Source organism: Meriones unguiculatus, chromosome 3, assembly GCF_030254825.1.
Source record: "Meriones unguiculatus strain TT.TT164.6M chromosome 3, Bangor_MerUng_6.1, whole genome shotgun sequence".
In the NCBI taxonomy this organism is placed as follows: Eukaryota; Metazoa; Chordata; class Mammalia; order Rodentia; family Muridae; genus Meriones; species Meriones unguiculatus.
The window spans coordinates 108314295-108342053 of record NC_083351.1 but is presented as its reverse complement, the minus strand read 5'-3'; the positions used below and the strand labels follow the sequence as shown (position 1 = coordinate 108342053).

The 27759-nt window shown below is 38.0% G+C and overlaps 1 protein-coding gene across 5 annotated transcripts in view; it reads left to right on the top strand.

The window, feature by feature from the left end:
• Positions 1-27759, top strand: part of Cdh18 (cadherin 18) — a 1064923-nt gene that overhangs the window by 765796 nt on the left and 271368 nt on the right. The window lies entirely within an intron of this gene.

Sequence of the window (27759 nt, the reverse complement as noted above, 5' to 3'; positions counted from 1 at the left end):
TTAGCAATTTAAATCTTGAAGTAAGATATTTTCTGACTTCAGAAATTTATCATTTTTTTTCTTTTGGGAGGGTTAAGTGGTGTGTAATTTTCTTTCCTATGTTCAATTTTGGTTTTGACTTTGAAAATTTTTTTCTGAAGAAATCAACAATATTGAAAATTTAGTTATTTCGATAAAAATATATAATATGTATGTTTATATATCTTAAGGGAAATTACATCTGATTTGCAGTCCTAGAATCTCTGATATAGGTGTAGTTAAATACATGTAATTCCAATATTCACCATATTTTTCTTCTGATCTATGAATTCTGTTTTATTTTCATAATGTGAAATAGTTTTTAAATATATTTTTTAGATTTTTAAAAGTTTCTAGTGCCTTTTACATTTATAACTTATCTAGTTTTAAATAATATTAAAAGTTACATACAAATAAGTTCAATTTTGGATTTTTTTGGTACTGTATTTAGACATGGCAACTTTATTATAGCAATTTATATGTACTGCATATAACTTTCTTTAAAGAAGAGAGATGTTTAATTTAATTTTAATCACAGGTCTGTCACTTGTATCCTAGCCGTAGCCCACTCCTTATTTCCCTCCCAATTCCACTCTCCCTCCCTCATCTCCTCCCTGCTCTCTTCTAAGTCTACTGATAGGGAAGGTCCTCCTCCCCTTTCATCTGACCCTAGCTTATCAGGTATCTTCAGGACTGGCTGTAATGTCCTTATCTGTGGTCTAGAAAGGCTGAACCTCCCTCAGGGAGGGAGGGGGAGATAAATGAGTCAGTCACTGAGATCATGTCAGAAATAATCCTTGTCGCCCATACTAGAGAACCCACTTGGATACTGAGCTACCATTTGCTACATCTGAGCAGGGGTTTTAGGTTATATCCATGCATGGTCTTTGTTGGAGAAACGGTCTAATAGAAGAACCTTGTGCCCTGATATATTTAGTCCCTGTGGAGCTCCTGTCCCCTCTAGGTCATACTAATTCCCCCTTCTTTAATATGTTTCCCTGCACTCTGCTGAACGTTTGGTTATGAGTCTCAGCATCTGCTCTGATACACTGTTAAGTAGAGTCTTTCAGATGTTCTCTGCAGTAGGCTCCTGTCTGGTTACTTGTTCTCTCCTACTTCCAATGTTGATCCCCTTTGTCTTTCTAGGTAAGGACTGATCATCTTACCCCTGGTCCTCTTTCTTCTTTATCTTCTTTAGGGGTATAGATTTTAGTATGTTTATCCTATCCTGTAGGTCTAGTACCACCTTATAAGTGAGTATATACCATGTGCGTCTTTCTGCTCCTGGGATACCTCACTCAGGATGATTTTTTTCTAGACCTCACCATTTGACTGAAAAATTCATGATTTCTTTGTTTTTAATTGCCGAGTAGTATGCCATTGTGTAAAAGTAACACAATTTCTGTATCCATTCCTCCAATGATGGACATCTGGGTTGTTTCCAAGGTCTGGCTATTATGAATAAACTGCTACAAACATGGTTGAACAAATGTCCTTGTTTACTTGAGCTTCTTCTGCATATATGCCTAGGAGTGGAATAGTTGGATCTTGAGGAAGCAGTATTTCTCATTGTCTGAGAAAGGGCCAGATTGATTTCCAAAGTGGCTGTACAAGTTTACATTCCCACCAACAATGGAGAAGAGATACCCTTTCTCCACAACTTCTCCAGCAAGTGTTGTCACTTGAGTTTTTGATCTTGGCCATTCTGATGGGTGTAATGTGAACTCTCAGGGTCTTTTCATTTACATCTCTCTTAAGGGTAAGCATGTTCAATATCTCTTTAAGTGTTTCTCTGCCATTCTATATTCTTCTACAGAGAATTCTCTGTTTAGCTCTGCACCCCATTTTTAATTGGATTGCTTGAATTATTACATTTTAACTTCTTTAGTTCCTTATATATTCTGGATATCAGCCCTTTGTCAGATGTAGGGTTGGTGAAGATCCTTTCCTTATCTGTAGGCTGTCGTTTTGTTCTGACAACAGTGTCCTTTGCTTTGCAGAAGCTTTTCAGATTCATGAGGTTCCATTTATTGATTCTTGCTCTTAGAGCCTGGGCTGATGGTATTCTGTTCAGGAAGTTGTCTCCTGTGTCAATGATTTCTAGGCTTTTCCCCACTGTCTCTTCTAACTGATTTACTTTATCTGGTTTTATATTGATGTCTTTGATCCACTTGGACTTTACTCTTATGTAGGGTGATGAATATGGATCTATTTTCATTTTTCTGCATGTAGAAATCCAGTAGGACCAGCACCATTTGTTGAAGATATTGTCTTTTTTCCATTGAATGGTTTTGGATTCTTTGTCAAAAATTATGTATTCATAGGTATTTGTGTTTATTTCTGGGTCTTCTATTCGTTTCCATTGATGCACCTTTCTGTTTCTATGCCAATACCATGTAGTTTTTATTACTATTGCTCTGTAGTACAGCTTGAGATCAGGGATGGAGATACCTCCAGACGATCTGTTGTTGTACAGGATCGTTGTGGAAATTCTGGGCTTTTTGTTTCTCCATATGAAATTGAGAATTTTTCTTTCAAGGTCTATAAAGAATTGTGTTTATATTTTGTTTGCAATTGCATTGAATCTGTAGATTGCTTTTGGCAGAATGCCTATTATACTATATTAATTCTACCGGTCCATGAGCAAGGGAGATCTTTCCAGCTTCTGATGTCTTCTTCATTTTCTTTCTTCAGAGATTTGAAGTTTTTTCTAACAGGTCTTTCTCTTTCTTGGTTAGAGTCACCCCAAGATATTTTATGTTATTAGTGGCTATTGTGAAGGGTGTTGTTTCCCTGATTTCTTTCTCGGTCTTTTGTCTTCTGTATACAGGATAGCTTCTGATTTTTTTGAGTTTATTTTGTATCCGGCCACATTTCTCAAGGTGTTTATCAACTGAAGGAGTTCTCTGGTTGAATTTTTGGGGTCACTGAGGTATACTATCATGTCATCTGCAAATAGTGAAACTTTGATTTCTTCCTTTCCCATTTGTATCCCCTTGATCTCCCTTACTTGTCTTATTGCTCTAGCTAGGACTTCAAGTACTATGTTGAAGAGACATGGAGAGAGTGGGCAGCCTTACCTTGTCCCTGATTTCAGTGGGATTGATTTAATTTTCTCTCCATTGAGTTTGATGTTGCCTATAGGCTTGTTGTATATTGCCTTTACTATATTTAGGTATGTGCCTTGTATCTCTGATCTCTCCAAGAATTTGAACATGAATGGGTGTTGTATTTTGTCAAATGCTTTTTCGGCATCTAGGGAGAAGATCATGTGTTTTTTTTTTTTTCCTTCAGTTTGTTTATATGGTGGATTGCATTGATGGATTTCCATATATTGAACCACCCTTACATGTCTGGGATGAAGCCTACTTGATCATGGTGGATGATATCTTTTATCTGCTCTTGTATTCAGTTTGCCAGTATTTTTTTTTCAATGCAGTTTATTCAGGAACCTTGAACAATCATCGGACCCTGGGGAAAGCCAGCCCACAGCTTAAATAGCCTCTGGGTAGCCAACCCCAACGTGCCACGTGGGCAATGCAGATAGGTCCACATACATGGAAGCAAGCCAGATCTTCAGCCTTAGCCAAATGTGGAGTTGTTTGTGACAGAGAGCACTCACCATCGGGAAGGTGGAAGACGGAAACCAGCTCCATCTTTAAGGCGTGGCATTACGCAGCTCTCCACAGTTCCCCCTTTTTGTTTTAGACGCATCAGGCAAGAGTAGAGGTCTGATCTCTGATATTAGAAATAAATTGGGACTTTGTACCGATGTTCATTTAGGTGTCATCCACCCAAAGAGCATCAGCCCTGTCCGATACCTTTTTCTCAAAGGCAGGACCTGGGGCATCAACCCGCATGCAATCAGACATGCTCTTCTCTGGGTCGAAAGCAGCTGACCCTGAATGCAGTGCTTAGCCTCGCATTCTGAGCATAACATTTTAGCTTTTTATGGTAGCCAACCATGCTTGGGGAGACTGTCCTGCTTCAATGGCTGTAAAGGCCTGAATGATCATGGCTGCATTACGCTGTTGTGAGACTCTAATCTTGCATATACACCACAGGCAAACCAAGGAGACCAACATCAGAAGGCGTGCTAATGCTCCCATGCCTGCCCATTCCTTCAGATAATTCATGGCTGCAGCAATCCATGGTGATAATCCTGTGGTTAGTCCTGCGTCCACTCTGGTAGAATTTACTGTGATAATGGCCACTCTCAGCTGCTCCATCGTAGTATCGAATTCTCCAGTCCAATTACCTAAAATATAGCTAGACAATTGTTTAGACAGATTTGCAGCACAGGAAAATTTCTCATGTTGTATGCTAGTGACATAAAGTCCAGCATACTTTCATTGACAGCCAGGTTGAGCGATTTGCCATAGGGTATCAATTTGCTCCTGCACGAGGTCAATCCTCTGATTGAACCCCATCAAGCCTCCTTTTAGTTGAGCATTAATTCCTTTTTGTACATCTAAAGTTTGCCAGTATTTTATTGAGTATTTTTGCATCAATATTCATAACAGAGATAGGTCTGAAGTTACCCTTTTGTTGGGTCTTTGTGTGGTTTAGATAACAAGGTGAGTGTGGCTTCATAGAATGAGTTTGGTAATGTTCCTTCTGTTTCTATTTGTGGAATATTTTGGAGAGCATTGGAGTTAGCTCTTCTTTGAGTATTGGTAGAATGCTGTGTGGAAATCCTCTGGCCCTGGGTTTATTTTGGAAAGGAGAATGTTAATGTGTGCTTCAATTTCCCTGGGGGATATAGGGCTGTTCAATCTTTCTACCTGATATTGACTTAATTTTGGTGTAATGGAATCTATTAAGAAAATTGTCCACTTCCTTTAGATTTTCAAATTATGTAGCATATAGGAATTTTGTAGTGTGACCTAATGATTGTTGGGATTTCCTCAGTGTCAGTAGTTATGTCCTCCTTTTCATTTCTGATTTTGTTGATTTGAATAGTTTCTCTCTGGCTTTTAATTAGTTTGGCTAAGGGTTTGTCTATCTTATTGATTTTTTCAAAGAACCAGCGCTTGGTCTCATTGATTCTTTGAATAGTATTATTTGTTTCTAATTGATTGATTTCAGCCCTGAGTTTGATTTTTTCCAGCTGTCTGGTCCTCTTGGGTTTCTCTGCTTCTCTTTTTTTTTTCCTAGGGCTTTCAGTTGGGCCATTAAGTTGCTTGTATGAGATGTTATAAATTTATTCTTGAATGTACTTAGTGCTATGAAATTTTTCTCTGAGCACTGCTTCCAATGTATCCCATAAATTTGCATATGTTGTACCTTCATTTTCATTGAATTCAAGTAAGTCTTTAATTTCTTTATTTTATCCTTAACCTACTGTCATTGTATATCAAGTTGTTAAGTTTCCATGTGTGCGTAGGCTTCTTGCTATTTCCATTCTTGTTGAGGTTCAGTTGTAGTCCATGGTGGTCAGATAGAATACAAAGGATTATTTCAATCTTCTTGTATCTGTTGAGGCTTGCTCTGTGACCAACTACATGTTCAATTTTGGAGAAGGTTCCATGAGATGCTATAAAGAATGTCTACTCTTTTGAGTTTGGGTGAAAAGTTCTTTAGACATCTATTAGGTCCATTTTATTTAGGACCCCTGTATGTGCCTTTATTTTCCTATTTGTCTTCTGTCCAGATGATATGTCCCTTGGTGAAAGTGGGGTGTTGAATCTTCCACTATTAAGGTGTTGGGATTGATGTGTGATTTATATTTTAATATTATTTCATTTACGAATGTGGGCACTCTTGTATTTGTTGCATAGATGTTCAGAATTCTGATGTCCTCTTAATGGATTTTTCTTTTGATGAGAATGTAGTGCCCCTCCTCATCTCTTTTAATTAATTTTGGTTGAAAGTCTATTTTATTAGATATTAGGATAGCTACTCCAGCTTGTTTTCTGGGTCCATTTGCTTCAAAAATAGTTTTCCACCTTTTAATTTGAGGTAGTGTTTATCTTTGTTGCAGAGGTGTGTTTCTTGGATGTAGCAGAATGGTGGATCCTGTTTCCACACCCATTCTGTTAGTCTGGGTCTTTTTATTGGAGAGTTGAGTCCATTGATGTTGATAGATAATAGTGACCATTGAACATTGTTTCCTATTATTGTGGGGTTGGTGGTGTTACTGTGATTCAATGCTTGTTTTCTTTTAATTTTCTTGGGAAATTATCTATATCCTAACTTCTCTTGTATGTAGTTGTTTTCATTGGATTGGAATTTTCCTTCTAGTATCTTCTGTAGGGCTGGTTTACTGTTCAGATATTGCTTAAATTTAGTTTTGTCATGGACTATTTTGTTTTCTCCATCTATGTTGACTGAAAGCTTTGCAGGGTATAGTAGTCTGGATTGGCATCTGTGGTCCCTTAGAGCCTGCATGATATCTGCCCAGGCCCTTCTGGCTTTCATAGTTTCTGATGAAGAGTCTGGTGTAATTCTGATAGGTCTACCTTTACATGTTACCATGTTACTTGGCCTTTTTCCCTTTCTGCTTTTAACATATATATATATATTTGTTCTGTAGATTAAGTGTTTTGACTAGGATTTGGCATGAGGAGTTTCTTTTCTGGTCTAGTCTTCCTGGTGTTCTGTAGGCCTCTTGTATGTTTATGGACATGTCTTTCTTTAGGTTGGAAAAAATTTCTTCTATTATTTTCTTGAAAATATTTTCTAGACCTTGGAGCCTAGAATTCTCTTCTTTATCAATTCCTATTAGTCTTACATTTTGCCTTTTCATGGTGTCCCTGATTTCTTGGATGTTTTCTGTTTGGGATTTTTCTGATGTTACTTTTTGAGAGAAGTATCAATTTCTGGGAGTTTATCTTCAGCACCAGAGATTTTCTCTTCCATCTCTTGTATTCTATTGGTGATGCTTAGCTTTGTGGTTTCTTCTCTTTTCTCTTAGTTCTCCAGCTCCAGTTTTTCTCAGTTTGTGTTTTCTTTATTGATTCTAATTCTGTTTTCATGCTTTGCACCATTTCCTTCATCTGTTTAGAAGTGGATTCCTTTCTCTCTATGATGATATCTATTTTTTGTTCGTTTCTTCTCTATATGCAACTAGTTGTATCTCTACTTGTGACTCTATTTATTTGGCTATATTCTGACAACAGAAGCCCTGCCTCTGTTGTCTCTGTGTTTCTTTGAGAACTTTGTTTATTTCCTCCTTTTTACCTCCACTTTTGTGGACAATTCTTTGAGGATTTGTTCGTTTCCTCTTTAACTGTCTGGATTTGAATGGCTATTTCTCTGAAAGATTTGTTTGTTTCCTCCTTATGTGCCTCAAATAACTGGATAAGCATAGCTTTAAAGTAATTTTCTTGTGTTTCCAAAGAGTTTGAGTATCCATTAATTTTGGGGGTTTCTGGTGAAGCCATGATGTCTTGATTTATGTTGGCTGTGTTCTTTTGTTGACCCCTAGCCATTTGGTTATCCATAGCATTCAGCGTTTGTTCCTGGATTCTGCAGATCAGACTGGTCTTTCCCCAGTGTCTGGAGAATTCTTCAGGAAAATGAGAGAGGTCCAGTTATTTCAGCGTGTGCATTGGTGTTTCAGCTGTACCTGTGGGAGGAAAGTCCACAGGCCCAGAAGGGCAAATGCAGGGTAGCTTGTGAGCATGAGTGTGCTTGGAAGTGTGCCCTGAGGGACAGGGTGTTAGAGAATGTAGAGGCCTTCAGTGTGAGAGAGAGGTGCTTTACAGGCACCAAAGAAGGAATTGCAGGTGCTTAAGATATTGCAAGTGCTGTTGATGATTGTGGGAGGTGTGTATTGCTTTTGCAGGTCTGCTGGAATTTGGTGGCTGTTCAGCTGGTTATCTGCCACTGAGGGGTTGGATGGCCCAGGCAGTCACTGGCTGGGAGGCCCTGTGGAGTCAGTACAGCAGCTTGCAGACTTGAGACCCAGGAAGGAATGTACTGTGGATCTGAGACTCTGTGACTGCACTGGTTGGGCTTGTGCTCCTCTGGGCAGAGTCTCCTGATGGGCATGTGCTCTGCAGGGTGGGATTTCCGGAGGTGTGTGTGCTGTGCTGGTTGGGGTCTCAGGTGAGGTGGCGCTCTATGTGGCGGGATCTTGGGGGGGGGGTTGGACCTTCCCTGGGCTAGAGCTCCTGACGTTTGGGCCCTCCACTTGGGGGCTCCGGCATGGCGGGGCAGGACGGGGGCTCCTCCTCTGGATGGGTGCATACTCCTCTGGATGGTGTTCAACAAGCCTTTACAGCTGTGGCTGAGGAGCTAGAAGCCCTGCCTCTGTTGTCTCTGTACCCAGGCAGTGAGTTTTGGGCTCAGCTCACTGGCACTGTGTGTAGGTTCCTCTGAAGTGGAGGGCACTTCCCTTGTCTGGGCCCTTTCTGTTTCCAGAGAAGTCGCTGCTTATTCTGAATCTAAAAGTGTTCTCCATTTCTGTGGTGTCTCCTCTCTTTCACAGAGTCAAAACGTCTAAATTCTGGCTTCAATTTCCCCTCTACTCGCCAATTTTGGAGATTCAGATCCTCTGCCTCTCCAAAAAGGTGCGCCATGACCGCTGCCATCTTAGATCCACTCCCCTCGAGTTGTGTAATTTTATAAGTTAGCACTATGCAAACCTTTTATCTCTCTTTGTTATTTCAGATCAGTATCTATTAATATCCCTGTTACATATCTCTGCATTGAGTAATTACTTATTTACAAATCTGAATGCTATACGTCTGACCATGCATTTATCATTTGCCTTTATCATTAGTCATGTGTCTATAAATATGAACTATATTCAATTAACAAGAATAGTTGTGATGTTAGTTATGCATTGTCAATAACTGGTGGCCATTTTCTACAAACACTTTCATATTCATATATTCCTTCCTATTTTCTCCAAGTGATTTACCAGTTTTTTTTCTTTGTTTGTTTTTGTTTTTATTTAACTTTTTATCTTATTTTGTATGTAATATCTCTATTTATAAAAATTGTTCCTTTTATATATTATGAAATTATATAATGAAATAATTTATTCTTTATCTTTGCATCCTCTAGACACTACCATTTAACATCCTTGCTCTTTTCTAAACTCACAGCCTTTTTAAAGAAATTGGCTGCTGTTACAAGCATGCATGCATATAAATACATTTTTAAATATAGCCTTCTCATTGCATACAATGGTACTTATATTTACCTTCTCAGGGATGACATTTGGTGTTGGATAAACAGTTCACATACTCTTCCCTGGAGAAGACCCTTTCTCCAACTTTTTGCAGTCCAGTTTGGCGTGTCATATATTTGTGGATATAAACACAAGTATTTAGAATATAGCTAGATGTTATGTTGTTTAGTTAAAGTGTTGATTGTAGATTCTCCCCCAAGGTCCAATACTGCACTGTTGCTGACATGCTGAGTCGTTGTTGGCTAATTTCCAGTACCAGACAGGATTCACATCTTTTAGATCAGGTTGTGACTAATTAGAAAACTTTTGCTCACCACCAATATATGCATGCTACTACTGCTTCCTTCGTGTGATTGTGCCATGCTGGTTGCTGATAGGTTTGTTGGTTGCTTCCCTCCTTTTGAGGCTTAAATGGCTCCATTTAGTACCATGAAAGGTAAACGTCAGAAAAGGGACATTCAAGCCAGTTACCGCTCAGTGATCCCTGAGCACTATTTCTAAAGTGAATGAGGCTCTCAGCTACTGAGAGCAATAGCAATAGGTTGTCAGGTTACCGGAATCTCTTGGGAAGAAAAAAATAAATGAGTTGCATATATTATAGGATGTTTTAGATAAATATTTAATAGCGGTAATAGAATTAGTTCTTGAAATTTGAATCATACTTTATTTGAAAACCATACTTATTGGCAATCAAAATGTTCATGCTGTGGAGGAAAGTGAATGGAATTTTGGTTCTGCACTCTGTGAATGTAAAATAACCATAGCATAGATCATGCTGCACGACACACACAGTGGCCATACGTCGACATGGAGTTCTATGAAACTGTTATGGAACAGCAGACTGTTTGTTCTCTCTCTTTTTTAACTACTTGAGTCTAGAGCCTGTCAATTTGACCATATTAGCCATGACAAAGGGGGTATTTAAAATTACCTATGGTTGAAAGAAAAACCACTTAAATCCAGGCAGACAAATGGAAAACTCCTGTTTCAAATAATTAGCTTTAAAGTATTAACAATTTAGGAAACAGTTTATTCTGTTTTTATTTTAATTTATCATGGATGATCAATATCCAAAAGATGAAATCAAAAGTGGAGATAAGAAAAATAAGATGATATTCATTTGTAGATCCTGGGAGATTTTCGTGTATTTCATCTGGGAAGTAATCACATTCAAGTTTTGGAAACTCACTGTGGCACTAGGCGAATGTCCGTGGTTCTGCGATCTGCTCCATCGCAGTGTCCAGGCACTGGCCCCACACCAAGCTGGGAAGTGAAGCAGAATCTGGATTACAGTTCAGCTGGGCATGCAGGGGATGGGAGGTGGGGCTTCTCTGAGGATTTTAGCATTGCAGCTCTCTTAGCTCAGAGCTATCCCAATGAAACAGCAACTCTTAGATGATATTTAGTGAAAGAGCTTGTGTCCATTAGTGAAGCACCTTATGTCTGTTTACTCCATGGTGAACAAATACTAAATGATTGGGGAGTGAGGAGGGGCTTTGGGGTGTGAATGAATTTTATTGGCTGTGGCTGATCTATTTGCATTCAGATGCTGGCTTTATGACTACCTATGACTACTTTGAGAGTTGGGGGTCACCAGGGCATGCAGGTTCAGAACAGTAAGGGAATGGTTCTTACTTCTGCTGATCTTATGTTTGAGATTTTTGGAGTTTGAACATTCTCCACCTCACCAGTTCCATGGCAGTTTCCCTAGTGGCATGGTACAAATGCCCCATAAATGTCTTGACATGGGGATAAAAACGACAGATTAATACAACAGGGTAGGGCATACGTGAACAGTCTAAGGGAGGAATTACGAGAATGAATGAGTGCCAAGTCAACTGGTCAAAGAGGGAATGTACTTTGTAGAATTTCTAAAGCAGGTAGAATTGGAAGACAATTGAAAGAGGATAAGTAGAAAACCCGAGATAGAAATCCACATCAAAACATAAAATATTAGTCTAAGTTAAGAGAGGAGATAATCAGAAAACTCTAGTTATCTTTCTCTCTCTCTCTCAGGCACACACATACAAGTGGTCAAAATAAAAGGGTACATAATAAAATCAGTCTTTGAACAGAACAAGTTGAAATTTATTTATAAATTAAATTGATAAATTTATAAATTTTGAATGCCATTCCCATTCTTTTTGTTTTTATTTTATTTTTCTTCTCTTAAACATTACATCCCAACCTCAGGGATTATGCTAGAGACTGGGGAGACAGTCCTGGTTAAAAATTAAAGAAATCCAGGAAAGATTCATTTACCGAGAATTGAATGGGAATTCAATTCTCGGTAAAGCTTAATCAGAAAGCCTTGGGAAGCTTAATCAGAAAGCCTGGGAACTCAGCACAGAGTTTAAGAATAGTGCTCACAAAAAGATCAAACACTTATGAGTCATTAAATCAGAGACAGTCAGAGCTGGAGGGACCAGGAGCAGATTTGCTCAGACACTGGAGTACAAGTTTCTGAACTCAGTGAAGTCTTTTTCTCCTACTCTTAGTTCATCAACAGCATCATCCAACTTTATTTCTATAATTGTTACCCTTTTGCTGATACCTTTCTGTGTTTATAAAGTAAAATGAGTCAGATTTTTACTGTGACTCCTATACTGAAATATCTTTTATTTTCTTTCTGCCTGAGATCTCATATGTGGATCTCTCAATCAGCATGCCCAATTAGTGTCTCAGAATCCCTGAAATTTCCCATATTTTACTTAATCTTTAAACAGATCTGTCTCAAGTTCATTTTTTTCCTTAATTGTGGCAAAGAATGTTATGCTTTGTTTCCTCATACTTTCAATTTACAGTACAGATTCCTTGCAAAAACTTCACTTTCAGAGTAACTATATGTAGGAACATGTGTCACTACTTTTTCTTGGTATCATTTTGGTAGACGTTAGGTTATCACTTTTCTTCTTATTATAACAGCTTATTTAGTTATCTTTGCTGTCATTTTAATCTCCTTATACCTTCATAGTTTGAAACCACAGTAGTCCTTTATAAATCTCAGTTGTGGGGTATCCTGTTTTTAGCATGGACTCTGTTGCTTCCCTTTGGATCACTTTCCCTACCAGGGTTGCCTTGTCTGGCCTCAAGGGAAGAAGATATGCTCAATAATGATGTGACTTGATGTGCTGGTGAGGGGTGCTCCCTTTTTGGGGGTAAGAAAGGAAAAAGGGAGAAGAGGGGCAGAGGAAGATTGAGGGAGGGGGCACCCTTGGGATGTAAAGTGAATAAATTGAAATAAAAAAGAAAAGTCTCCCCTATCAGTGGACTTGGAAAGGGGCATGGAAGAAGATGAAGGAGGGAGGGTGGGAGTGGGTGGGAATAAGGGAAGAGGCTACAGATGGGATATAAAGTGAATAAACCATAATTAATATAAAAATAAAAATTCAATTCAAAAGAAGAGTCTCACTTGTTTAGGATATATCATATCACAACCCTACATTTTCCCCATTTCATGCATTCCCATTTGTGAGCTTACATTACTGCAATGTTCTGATATCCTTGCCTTTACCCCTCCTTTTCACCATGCTCTTCTGATCACACTGGCATCTTATTTTAGAAATCTGCTAACAATAAAAATTCTAAAATGATTATTTTATTTTGTGGCTATTTAATTTGTGGGGTGCTCTCTTTCCCATCCAATGCAGCTCATAAAGTTTCAGGCAAGACATTCCTGCCAGGGGAAGGAGATCAAAAGCTGGCAAGTCAGTCCATATTCAATGCAGTCCCCACAAACCTTACCAGAAGACCCACATGAGGCCTAAGCTGCCCATCTGCTACAGTGTTTGTAAAGGGCCTAGGTCCAGGTCATGTGGGGTCTTTGGTTGGTGCTTCAGGCTCTGCAAGCCCTTCTGAGCCCTGGTTAGTTGGTTCTGTTGATCTTCTTGTAGAGCTCCTTTCATTTCCAGGTCCTTTTTTCTTTCTTCCCCCCTTTTCACAAGACACCCTTCGCATTGCCCAACTTTTGAATGTGAATCTGTTTTGAGGTACTGCTGGGTAGAGCTCTCAGAGGACAACTCTATCAAGTTCCTGTCTGCAAGATTAAGAGAAGATAGTTCATAGTGTCAGGGGTTGGCACTCTCCAACAGGGTGTCTTCGGCTGAGCTAGACATTGGTTAAACATTCCCTCAGTCTGTCCTCTATTTTTATTTTTCACTAGTTTAATTGCTCATAGGTTCTAAATAGTTTTTCACTGGGTTAAAATAAGAAGTGGGCTGAGCTTCTTCCATTTTTAGAGTATAAAAAAAACATCCATGTTGTCCTCTTTGTTAGCACCAAGAAACCTCCCTTTGATTCTTGTATGAGACCTCATGCGACTGACACTCAACCAAGGACCATGTATGGATATAACCTAGAACCTCTGCACAGATGAAGCCTGTGGTAGCTCAGTAACCAACTAGTATCCCATAGTAAGGGGAACAGGGACTATTTCTGACAGGAACTCAATGGCAGGCTCTTTGACCTCCCTACCCCCCAATGGAGGAGCAGTCCTGCTAGGCCACAGAGAAGGAATTTGTAGCCAGTTCTGAAGATAGCTGATAAAACAGGATCAGATGAAAGGGGAGGAGGTCCTCCCCAATCAGTGGACTTGGAAAGAGGCAGGGAGGAGATAAGTGAGGGAGGGAGGGTTTGGGAGGGAATGAGGGAACAGATACAGCTGGGATATAGAGCTAACAATATATAACTAATAATAAAAATAAATAAAATTTAAAAAAAGACCTCATGCACTTCCAAAACAGATTGAGGTCCTAAAATTGTCTCAATTTTTCTTTTTTGTACTTTGTACCAACTGGGAAATATTAGTTTCCTTAAGAATATAACTTCTATAATCAAAATTTCCTTAAAATGACATGATATTCTCAATTCTAGCTCCTCTCTACTAATTTTTATGAAATATCTGTTGGCATATAAAATTCTTTGTGCATAATGTTGAGCATAGCATTGTCTATCTTAAAAATTGTAGTGTTTCTACAATACTCCAACAAAATCTGATATTAATTCTTTATTCACCCCTTCTTTCTTTGTGCTCTTAATTCTGTTGATTAACACCTATCAGCATAGGGCATATCAGTTATGTTTTCCTGTTAACTCTTCTATTCTCATTATTGTCTATAGACTCTAGCTAGTATGTCATTTTAATATTTTTCAGCATTGTAACCAAGCAACTCATAGAAAAAATAAAACATAGCAAAATATTGTTCATATATGTAATAACTGTTAAAAGAGCTTAAAACATTGGCCACCTCAAACATTTGCCATTTTATTGTCACAAAAATTCTCAAAACTACTTCACTCAGGATGATCTTTTGCAGTTCCCACCATTTATTTCTTTGTTTTTTATCACTGAATAGTATTCCATTGTGTAGAGGTACCACAATTTCTGTATCCGTTCCTCAACTGCGGGGCATCTGGGCTGTTTCCAGCTTCTGGCTTTTACAAATAAAGCTGCAACAAACAGCTTTGTCTTTGTTGTATAGTTAAGCGTCTTTTGAATATATGCCTAGCAGTGGTATAGCTGGATCTTGAGCACTATTCCTAATTGTCTGAGAAAGCGCCAGATTAATTTCCAAAGTGGTTGTATAAGTTTGCATTCCTACCAGCAATGGAGGAACATTCCCATTTCTCCACATCCTCTCCAGCATGTGTTGTCACTTGAGTTATTCGTCTTAGCCATTCTGATGGGTGTAAGTTGACATCTCAGGGTTGTTTTGATGACATAGTAAGAGGGAGAAAACAGGGACCAGGACAGGAACCTAACACAAAAGTCTTCTGAAAGGCTCTATCCTGCAGGGTATTAAGGCAGATGTTGAGACTCATAGCCAAATTTTGGGCAGAGTACAGGGAATCTTATGAAAGAAGTGGGAGATAGTAAGACCTGGAGAGGACAGGAGCTCCACAAGGACAGTGACAGATCTTAAAAGTCTGGGCACAGGGGTCTTTTCTGAAACTGATACTTCAGGCAAGGACCACTCATGGAGATGGCCTGGAACCCCTGCACAGCTGTAGCCTATGTCAGTTCGGTATCCAAGTGGCCTCCAGAGTAATGGGGACAGGGACTGTCTCTGACATGAACTGATTGGCCTGCTCTTTGATCACCTCCCCCTGAGGGGGGAACAGCCTTACCAGGCCACAGAAGAAGACAATGCAGCCACTCTTGATGAGACCTGATAGACTAGGATCAGAGGGAAGGGGAGGAGGAACTCCCTTATCAGTGGACTGGGAGAGGGACAAGGGTGGGGAAGAGGGAGGGTGAGATTGGAGGGGAGGATGAAGGGGAGGATGAAGGGAGGTACAGGGGAGATACAAAGTGAATAAACTATAATTAATAAAATTAAAATAATTTAAAATTTCTCAAGAATACATTAATAAATGTCCCTTTCTCTCATAAAAGTCCTCTTTTGACTCCAAGAAAAGCTAACGTGAATAGCATTTCTTCATTGGAATCTGATGAATTAGTAGCTCTCCTTAGCTCTAATGTTCAGTCAGTGATTATGTGTCAGTATTTTCCTGGAATTGAAATGAAGTTTAGTGTTCTTTAAAATTAATATTAATAATCATATTATTATTATTTACTGCTAGTTACCACTTATTTCTTAAATTGGGACACCCTAATGAAGGACCAAAAAAAAAAGCAGCCAATATGTCATTATAATTATAGGTACCTATGTATGCTATAAACTCTGCCTCAGTTTCAGTTTTTTAATATTTGTTTTCCTTTGAGTTTTCTCAACTGTTAAAAAAGAAAGTCGGCCACTGACTGTATTCTGTACTGCACAAATACTCAGCACAAACAGGACATTCCAAAGTTCCAGTGAGGGGTATGAAAATATGACCACTTCAAATTACAGAGAAATGAGGTTTCTTTTATTGTATATCAAAATCTCCAATCTTTTATTTAGAAGATTAATGTTAATTTCAATGTTGCTTGTAGCTTCTTTTCCCCTCTTATTCCTCATTTATTGGTTTACTTTTTCAGGAATAAGGGTAAATTTGATAAAACTTAAATGATAAATTTTTATTCATGGTTTATCTTATACTGATATTGCCAAGCAAATTGTTTGTGCATCCATACTTTCTAAATTACTGTTTTGTTTTGTCTTACTACATTAGCTCTGTAGTGATTAAATACTCAATAACATTTCTTTTCATCAATTTTGACAATTTATTGAAATGCAATTTTATGATAGGATTATATATATATTATGAAATATAAATATTTATTTCAAAATATCTTGCAAACCTACATAACTCAGTAGCAGAACACTTTTCTAGCATATACCGAGCCTGGGATTCAGTCCCCTAAAATGCCAGAGAGAAAAATGTAAAAAGAAGGATTTCAGTTTTACAAATATGTGCACATTAAAAAGATGAAATTCTTCCATCTGGCTGCAAAGACACTGTGTGCCTTTCAGTGGCACCCCAGACAGACCAATAAGCTTTGGAATATCAAAATAGCATTCTAATTTTAAGTGTTTTAAGGTAGGGAGGTACTGGGGATTTTTTTCTTTTTTTTTTATTAATTACTTTATTCACTTTGTATCCCCCCATAAGCCCCTCCCTCCTCCCTTCCCGATCCCACCCTCCCTCCCCCTTCTTCATGCATGCCCCTCCCCAAGTCCACTGATAGGGGAGGTCCTCTTCTCCTTCCTTCTGATCTTAGTCTATCAGATCACATCAGGAGTGGCTGCATTGTCATCTTCTGTGGCCTGGTAAGGCTCCTCCCCTGTCAGGGGGCGGTGATCAAAGAGCAGGCCAATCAGATTATGTCAGAGGCAGTCCCTCTTCCCATTACTATGTAATCCATTTGGACACTGAACTGTCATGTGCTACATCTGTGCAGGGGTTCTAAGTTATCTCCATGAATAGTCCTGAAATTTGCAGGTAAATGGTGGGACCTGGAAAGGATCATCCTGAGTGAGCTGTCCCAGAAGCAGAAAGACACGCATGGTATATACTCACTCATATAGACATTTAACATAGGATAAACCTACTAAAATCTGTACATCTAAAGAAACTAATCAAGAGAGAAGACCCTGACTAAAATGCTCAATCCCCATCCCACAAGGCAAAGAAGATGGGCATCAGAAGAAGAAGAAAACAGGAAACAACCTAGGAACCTGCCACAGAGGGCCTCTGAAAGGCTCTGTCCTGCAGACTATCAAAGCAGACGCTGAGACTTATGGCCAACTGTTGGGCAGAGTGCATGGAATCATATGTAAGAAGTGGGAAATAGTAAGAGCTGGAGAGGACGGGAACCACACAAGGAGAGCAACAGAACCAGAAAATTTGAACACAGGGAACCTCCCAGAGACTCATACTCCAACCTAGGATTATATTTTTTTATCACAAAGAAATTGGTATGTACATACCAAGCTCTTGCTAACATTCTATATGTTTGCAACAATGTGAATTGTTTAATATATCAATGATTTATTATTGTACATGCTTACAGTTTAATTTAAAAAAATCACACTCAAACACTATCTTTAGTAATTATCATTAACACAAATTACTGGGACTTTTTATATCTCACATTCTTTACCAATATTTTTATATAAACAGTATTGGTTGATAAGAACAGATTGCTGACATCCTGTCCTTGTTTTCTTCTTCCACTGAAATATAATGGCAAACATTTCCCCTACTCAAATGTTATATAACATATTATATTACATTTTTAACTTTGTGACCCACCTTTGTAATAGAGCTTGAAGTCCTAACTCAAAACAACTTTCAAAAATAATGATTCTGCCACCATGTCCTTAACCTTTTAAAATTATTCGTCTCTAAGGAATCACATATTATCCTAGAGAGCAAATGTGCATTGGAGTGAAAGCTATAAATTTTTAGGTCATGATCCTCATGTGGTGTAGGGTGCATAAACAGTTTTCTGGAGTGAATTTATGTATCACATTAGCTTTGGGAATGCCATATGTTTCTATTTACACCAGGAAAGAGACAGTTTATGAAAGAAATGCAAGAAAATTGTTCAGTAGACTTTCTTGGATGGCTGCCTTTTTGTTTTGTTTCTTCAGTCTTCCCTCTTTTTGTTTGCTAAAGTATTAGCATTCCAGTATTATGTAAACAGACACACAAGAAGTTTCTCTACTTCTGATGACCTAAAAGAAAGACAGTTTAGCCTCCTTCACAAAATTACAGATATCTAAACATTTATTTCCCTTCTGCATTTTATAATACCATGTTATCAATCTTTTAAGAGATGTATTGATTAATTCAGTAAATAAACCTTAGAGAAAGCACCAAAATGTGTCAGTGTTATAATAAAGAAAGAGATAGTGATATTCTCTTGGATTAATTTGCTCAATAATGGACCCAAATTTGAATTCTTATCTTTTCCATTTGTATCTTCTATTAGTCTTTAGTTTGTGGATAATGCCCTGACTGTGACCTGTCTATCATGTATATCTGATCCATCTAAGTTGCTTGTGAATAAGCCTGTGTTTACTCTGTACTTCTTGAATAACAACAGAAAGTAGTCTGTGAAAGGAATTAATGAATTCTTTACAGAAACCTTTGAGTTAAACAATGAAAAACTTACTATCTTTAACCCAATGGACTATGAACAGCATTCCAAGCTACACACGATATTCTTCACACATTACTTCTGAAGTTTTTGTATATTTGTTTATTTAAGGTTACTTTCAAGGTTACATTCTTTTAGCAAATGAGTACCATAACACATAAACACAGGAGAGAGAGAGACACACACACAGAGAGACAGAGAGAGATTATGCTTTTAGCTTAAATTGTGAAAGATAATTGCATGGGAAAACCAAGCATAAGCAAGTTTGGTTGTAATGATTTTTTCTTTTTTCTTAAAGATATATTAAACCTTATCAGGCTGAACACACAATGGATATGAGATACATTACAATACTCAAAAGGCATGTTTTTAACTTAGCTGCAGGGTCTAGCAAAAGTTCAGTCACTATGGTGTCAAGAGATTTTTATCAGAGAAATATGTCAGCATAAGTAGAGCTAATTACCTATATTTTCCAAATATTTTTTGTAATTTAGTTTTAAAATTGCATGTAAATGGATAACAATTTAGTAGCTATTAAGACAGAGTTCTACCTATATTTTGAATATTTTTAATTTTCATTTTCTGTCCTTAATTCTTTTTAATTAATATCTGATTGTGAACTCCACATGCAAAATAAAAGATTTCTGTTGACATTCCACTTTCAAAACTTCCTGTCTGTTTTACGTTTCATCCTTCAAATCAACCCTCACCAATATGTACCTCCTTTTCATTTTCAGTACTAATACTCTCATACATTCCTCCTTTTGTCAGCTCTTGCTTCCTAAATCCTAATACACATCCGGTGAACCATCTGAGTACTTATAAATCTCTTATTAAAGAAAAATCCACAGTATAATGATTATAGTTATCTTAGGCTCAAATTTTATTGTAGAGTGAGTTTGGCAATCAGAAATAAAAACAGAAAGGATACAACAGGGAAGGGAAATACCGAGTGGATCACTTTGGTCCTTCAGAAACAGCTATCATACAATTATATAAATTATTAATCAATTGACTAAATGCTAATGTAATAGTTTTCATAATTGCCATTTGGAAATGATGGTTTCATGATTCAATCAAGTTTGCAAGGAGTAAACTTCATTAATGAAATAATCACCTCCATTAATACTAAAGCTAAGTATTATAAACAACTGAAGCAAAAATCCTAGTATATTTTGTAATATTTTGGTGTAACTATTAGTAATTTTATAAATACTTCTAATAATCATTCATAAACCGGATTCAAATTAACCATAACTTCTGGGAAATACATATTGAGTGGGTTAGTAGTTGTAAAAATATGATTATTGTACCTGATTCATGCCTGAAAACTCAAACTCATAAAATCACTGACATTTTTACTTTATCTTACTAGTTTAAAAAATTTGTACAAAATACAGCAGAAAATTGCATATATGATTTATATGCAATAACTTTAATACTTGTGATTCTTGCATATGTGTGATTTATTTTTCTTTAAATAAAGCATGAGCATTAAATTCAAAAATAAATTTCACAGTAATTTCCCTGAGTATACAAGTGATTCTGAATATATCCTAAAGATTTCTCTGTTTTAATAATGGCCATGTCTTTCTGAAATTAGTTCTATAATAGCAAAAACATTTTGTGACAAGTATATAAGTCATAATAATCAATATTATTAAATTGAATTTTTAAAACAAAATATTTACCACACTGTCTCTCATTTTATTATTTCAGCAACAAATGTTCTAGAAAAATTCTTAGAAACCTTTGAACAACTACTTTGATTTTTTGCTATGTGTTAGGCACGAATTGTTGCAAAGATGGAAAATGGTTTAAATGTGTTGCTATGTCAATGATTTCCGGTGTCCTTTTCATAAATGATAAACATTTTATTCTAGGTAGTTGATTTGTCAGGACATAGGCAGAAACAAATAAGTACAGTTCCATGCATGCACACAATTGTCTCCACACAATTCTCTCGGCAGGTTTGTTCTAGAACACACTCACTATATCAATAGGAATTCATGAAAACTGTGTGTTCTATAGTTTGTTAATCTTTCACTGTTAAAAGATACCAACATAAACGTTTTTGTAGTTATTTTGCGTGCTGATTCTAGCTAAGTATTTTCCCTTAGGTGTATATATGTTACATGTTTTATGTTTATGAAAAAAAAACAGAAATCAGTGATATAATACAAAATACATTTGGGTTGCTATCATCTACCCAGAAAAATCCCAATTTTCCTTATATTTTGTCATTTTTCTATAATTTACTTTTAAACTATCTTCTAAGATTTCAGACACAAAGTATAATTTGTAGCTTGAAACATTTATGCTAAATGATATTATAGTTTATACTCTAAAACTTATAAAATTAGCACCTTGGTAATAAATCTGGCCTTTTGAAAAATCGTTAATTTTTTTTTATTTAATTTTTCCTTTTAGTTACATTTTGCTAACTCTGTGTCCGCTCTGTATCCCGCTCCCTCATTCCCTCCCCAAACCCACACTCCCTCCCTGGTCTCCTCCCTGCCCTTTTCCAAGTCTACTGATAGGGAAGGACCTCCTCCCCTTTCATTTGACCCTGTTTTATCAGGTATCTTCAGGACTGGCTGCAAATTCCTCCTCTATAACAGGACTGCTCCTCCCCTTGGGGGGGGGGAGTCAAGGAGCCTGACCTTGAGATCCTGTTAGAAATAGTCCTTGTTCCCCTTACTTTGGAAAACTATTTGGTTACTGAACTACCACAGGCTACATCCAAGCAAAAGTTCTAGGTTATATTCATAGATGGTCCTTGGTTGAGTGTCAGTCTCAGAAAAGACCCTGTGCCCAGATATATTTGGTCCTTGTAGAGCTCCTATCCTTTCCATATCATCCTAACTCCCCTTCTTTCATATGATTCCCTGCACTCTGCCGAGGGTTTGGTTATGAGTCTTAGTGTCTGCTTTGAAACACTGCTAGGTAGAGTCTTTCAAATGCCTTTTGCAGTAGATTCCTGTCATACCTTAAATGCACATCCCATTTGCCTTTCTAAATGAGGATTGATCATCTTCGCCCTTGTCCACTTTCTTGATTATCTTCTTTAGGTGTATAGATTTCATTATGTTTATCATATCTTGTAGGTCTATATGAGCGAGTATATACCATGTTTGTCTTTCTCCTTCTGGGATACTTCACTCAGAATGATCATTTCTAGATCCCACCACTTCCCTGCAAATTTCATGATTTTTTCCTTTTTGATTGCTGAGTAGTATTCCATTGTGTAAAAATACCACAATTTCTGTATCCATTTCTCCGATGATGGACATCTGGGTTGTTTCCAAGTTCTGGCTATTACAAATAAAGCTGCTACAAACATGATTGCACAAATGTCCCTGTTGGGTACTTGAGCAAATTTTGGGTATATACCTAAGAGTGGTATAGCTGGGTATTGAGGTAGCACTACTCCTAATTGTCTGAGAAAGCACCAGATTGACTTCCAAAGTGGTTGTACCAGTTTACATTCCCACCAGCAATGGAGGAGGGTTCCCTTTTCTCCACAACCTCTCCAGCATGTGTTATCACTTGAGTTTTTCATCTTGGCCATTCTTTTGGGTGTAAGGTGAAATCTCAGGGTCGTTTTGATTTGCATTTCCCTAATGGCTAATGACATTGAACATTTCTTTAAGTGTTTCTCTGCCATTTGATGTTCCTCTTTCAAGAATTCTCTGTTTAGCTCCGTTCCCCATTTTTTAATGGGATTACTTGGTTTGTTGTTTTTCTGCTTCTTTAGTTATTTTTATATACTAGATATTAGCCCTCTGTCAGATAAAGGGTTGGTGAAGATTCTTTCCCAATCTGTAGGCTGTCGTTTTGTTTTGATGACAAAGTCTTTTGCTTTACAGAAGCTTTTCAGTTTCATGAGGTCCCATTTATTGATTGTTGCTCTTAGAGCCTGTGCTGTTGGTGTTCTGTTCAGGAAGTTGTCTCCAGTGCCAATGAGTTCTAGGGTATTCCCCACTTTTTTTTCCAATTGATTTAGGGTATCTGGTTTTATGTTGAGGTCCTTGATCCACTTTGACTTTATTTTTTTGCAAGGTGATAAATATGGATCTATTTTCATTTTTCTGCATGTAGACATCCAGTTGGTCCAGCACCATTTGTTGAAGATGCTGTCTTTTTTCCATTGAATGGATTTGGCTTCTTTGTCAAATATCGAGTATTCATAGGTATGTGGGTTTATTTCTGGATCTTCTATGAGGTTCCATTGATCCTCCTTTCTGTTTCTATGCCAATACCATGCAGTTTTTATTACTGTTGCCCTGTAGTACAACTTGAGATCAGGGATGGAGATACCTCCAGATGATCTGTTGTTGTACAGGATCGTTTTGGAGATTTTGGGTTTTTTGTTTCTCCAAATGAAGGTGAGAATATTTCTTTCAAGGTCTGTAAGAATTGAGTTGGTATTTTGATGGGAATTGCATTGAATCTGTAGATTGCTTTTGGCAGTATGGCCATTTTCACAATGTTAATCCTACCAATCCATGAGCACGGGAGATCTTTCCATCTTCTGATATCTTCTTTGATTTCTTTCTTCAGAGACTTGAAGTTTTTCTCAAACAGGTCTTTCATTTGCTTGCTTAGAGTCACACCAAGGTACTTTATGTTATTAGTGGCTATTGTGAAGGGTGTTGTTTCCCTAATTTCTTTCTCAGCCTTTTTGTCTTCGGTATATAGGAGGGCTTCTGATTTTTTTGAGTTGATTTTGTATCCTGCCACTTTGCTGAAGGTGTTTATCAGCTGAAGGAGTTCTCTGGTTGAATTTTTGGGGTCGCTCATGTATACTATCATATCATCTGCAAATAGTGACACTTTGACCTCTTCCTTTCCGATTTGTATCCCCTTGATCTCCTTTAGTTGTCTTATTGCTCTGGCTAGGACTTCAAGTACTATGTTGAAGAGATATGGGGACAATGGACAGCCTTGTCTTGTCCCTGATTTCACTGGGATTGATTTAAGTTTCTCTCCATTGAGTTTGATGTTAGCTATAGGCTTGCTGTATATTTCCTTTACTATCTTTATGTATGTGCCTTGTATCCATGATCTCTCCAAGAATTTAAACATGAATGGGTGTTGGAATTTGTCAAATGCTTTTTCGGCATCCAAGCAGATGATCATGTGGTTTTTCTCCTTCACTTTGTATATGTGGTGGATTACATTGATGCATTTCCATATGTTGAACCACCCTTGCATGCCTGGGATGAAGCTTACTTGGTCATGGTGGATAATAACTTTGATATGTTCTTGGATTCGGTTTGCAAATATTTTATTGAGTATTTTTGTGTCAATGTTCATAAGGGAGATAGGTCTGAAGTTTTCTTTTTTTGTTGAATCTATGTGTGGTTTAGGTATCAAGGTGACTGTGGCTTCATAGAATGAATTTGGTAATGTTCCTTCTGTTTCTATTTTATGAATAGTTTGAGGAGAATTGGTGTTAGCACTTCTTTGAAGGTCTTGTAGATTTCTGCTCTGAAGCCATCTGGCCCAGGGCGTTTTTTTGGAGGGGAGACTGTTAATGACTGCTTCGATTTCCTTGGGACATATAGGGCTATTCAGTCTTTCTACCTGATCTTGACTTAGTTTTGTCAGATGAAATCTGTCAAGAAAGTTATCTATTTCATTTAGATTTTCAAATTTTGTGGCATATAGGCTTTTGTAGTATGACCTAATAATTGCATGGACTTCCTCAGTGTCTGTGGTTATGTCCCCATTTTCATTTCTGATTTTGCTGATTTGGATAGTTTCTCTCTGCTTTTTAGTTAGTTTGGCTAAGGGTTTGTCTGTCTTGTTGATTTTCTTAAAGAACCAGCTTTTTGTTTCATTGATTCTTTGGATAGTTTTATTTGTTTCTAATTGATTGATTTCAGCCCTTAGTTTGATTATTTCCAGCCCTCTGCTCCTCTTGGTTGTATATGCTTCTTTTGTTTCTAGGTTTTTCAGTTGGGAATTAAGTTGTTTGTATGTGATGTTACGAATTTCTTCTTGTAGGCACTTAGTGCTATAACTTTTCCTCTGAGCGCTGCTTTCAATGTGTCCCATAAATTTGGGTATGTTGTGCCTTCCTTTTCATTGAATTCTAGGAAGTCTTTAATTTCTTTCTTTATTTCTTCCTTAACCCAGCTGTCATTGAGTAGTAAGTTGTTCAGTTTCCATGTGCGTGTCGGCTTTTTGTTGTTTCTGTTGTTGTTGATGTCTAGCTTTAGTCCATGGTGGTCAGATAGTATACAAGGGATTATTTCAATCCTTTTGTATCTGTTGAGGCTTGCTTTGTGACCCACTATATGGTCTATTTTCGAGAAGGTTCAATGAGGTGCTGAAAAGAAGGTGTACTCTTTTAAGTTTGGGTGAAAAGGTCTGTAGACGTCTATTAGGTCCATTTGATTTAGGAATTCTGTGAGTGCTTTTATTTCCCTATTTGGTGTCTGTCTAGTTGATCCGTCCCTTGGTGAGAGTGGAGTGTTGAAGTCTCCCACTATTAAGCTATTAGGATCAATGTATGATTTAACCTTTAATAATGTTTCATTTACGAATGTTGGTGCTCTTGTATTTGGGGATAGATATTCAAGATTGTGATGTCCTCTTGGTGGATTTCTCCTTTGATGAGAATATAGTGGCCCTCCTTATCTTTTTTGATTAACTTGGGTTGAAAGTCTATTTTATTAGATATTAGGATGGCTACTCCAGCTTGTTTTCTGGAACCATTTGCTTGAAAAACAGTTTTCCAGCCTTTTACTCTGAGGTAGTGTTTATCTTTGTTGCATAGGTGTGTTTATTGGATGCAACAGAATGTTGGATCGTGTTTCCATAACAATTCTGTTAGCCTGTGTCTTTTTATTAGTGAGTTGAGTCCATTGATACTGATAGATAATAGTGACCAATGCATGTTAGTTCCTTTTGTAATTAAGTCGGTGATCTAACCCTGTTTCATTGCTTGTTTTCTTTTCATTTTTGTTGGGATATTATCTGTATGCCTGTTTTCTTGGGTGAATTTGTTTTCGTTGGATTGGAGTTTTCCTTCTAGTATCTTCTGTAGGGTTGGTTTGCTGTGTAGATATTGCGTAAATTTAGTTTTGTCATGGAATATTTTGTTTTCTCCATCTATGTTGATTGAAAGCTTTGCAGGGTATAGTAGTCTGGGTTGACATTTGTGAACTCTTAGAGTCTCCATGATACTTGCCCAGGCCCTTCTGACTTTCATAGATTCTGATGAGAATTCCAGTGTGATTCTGATAGGTCTACCTTCATATGTTACTTGGCCTTTTTCCCTTGCTGCTTTTAATATCTTTTTTTTGTTCTGTAGACTATGATGTGATGTGATGTGTTTCTTTTTTGGTATAGTCTATTTGGAGTTCTGTAGGCCTCTTGTATATTTATGGGCATCTCTTTCTTTAAGTTGGGAAAATTTTCTTCTATGATTTTCTTGAAAATATTTTCTGGACCTTGGAGCCTGAAGTCTTCTTTTTCATGAATTCCTATTATTCTTAGATTTTGTCTTTTCATAGCATTCTTGATTTCTTGGATATTTTGTGATTGGAACTTTTCTGATTTTACTTTTTCCTTGAGAGAAGTATCAATTTCTGCAAGTGTGTCTTCAGCTCCAGAGATTCTCTCTTCCATCTCTTGTATTCTGTTGGTGATGCTTACTTTTGTGGTTCCTGATCTTTTCTCCAAGTTCTCCAGCTCAAGGGTTTTCTCATTTTGTGTTTTCTTTATTGATTCTAATTCTGTTTTCATGCCTTGCACCATTTCTTTCATGTGTTTGAATTTGGATTCCTGTCTCTCTATGATGGCCTCTATTTCTTTGCTCATTTCCTTCTTATATGCCACTAATTTTTCCTCTACTTGTGTATCTATTTGTTTGGCTATGTTTGCCTGTGTTTGTTTAAGGATTTTTGTCTATTTCTTCTTTCTTTACCTCCAAATGACTGGCCAACTCTTTGAAAGATTTGTTCATTTCCTCCTTATGAGCCTCAAATAATTGGGCAAGTATGGCTTTAAAATAATTTTCCTGTGTTTCTGCTGAATTGGAGTATCCATCGATTCTGGGGTTTGCTGGTGAAGTCATGATGTCCTGATTTATGTTGGTAATGTTCTTTCGCCTACCCCTGGCCATTGGCTTATCTGAAACCTTCCCTGTTTGTTTTTGGATTCTGCAGATCAGACTGGTACTGTCTTTCTCTGGCGTCTGGAGAGTTCTTCAGGAAGCTGAGAACTCTCAGCATGTGCTGAGGTCTAGCTGTACCTGTGGGAGAAAAGTACGCAGGTGCAAACGGAGCAAATGCAAACCCGTGTGTGCGCGGGTGTGTGTGTGTGTGTGTGTGTGTGTGTGTCTGTAACTGTGCGTGGACGTGTGTCTGGAGGGACAGAGTGATGGCTAATGTTGAACCCTTGAGTGTGTGGGAGGGGCTCTGCTCTGTATATGTCACAGGTGCTAGTGATGATCGCAGGGTAATTTCTGGCATTAGCTGCCTTAACTCCTCAATTAGACCCACAGAGCAGGAACTTCAATGTCTCTAGTGTCCCTATGTTTCCCAAAGTGGGTACGTGGGTGGGAGGGGGTTCGATGCCTGGCTTCTGTTTTAGAAGGACCCAGGATCTGGGGATCTGCAGATTCTCAAGGGTGCACTCACTTACAGGCAGGTCACTTGGCAGAGATCGGGATATCCGGGCTCTCTGCTCTCTGGTTTGGCCCTGCTTCTTTGATGTGCTCTGCCAGTTCTGTGCTGCTGTCACTGCCAGGTTCTGAGGTCTTGCTGCAGCTGGAGATTTCAGTGTGGTCACGTCAGTAGGGATCAGGGTAACCAGGCTCTCTATTCTCTGGTTTGACCCTGGTTAGTCTTAAACTGGAGGGCTGTTGTGCCCCGCCAGCCCAGTGCTGCTCTGCTGTCAGGTTCGAAAGTCCAGCTGTAACTGGAGACTGAGTCGCTAGTCCCGATGCTTTCTGGGAAGTCCTTGGGTCTCTTCACTGTGTTCTCCAAGCTTGGGAGGCCCAGCGCCTGGTGTATCTAGCTTGCATGACATTTCTGCC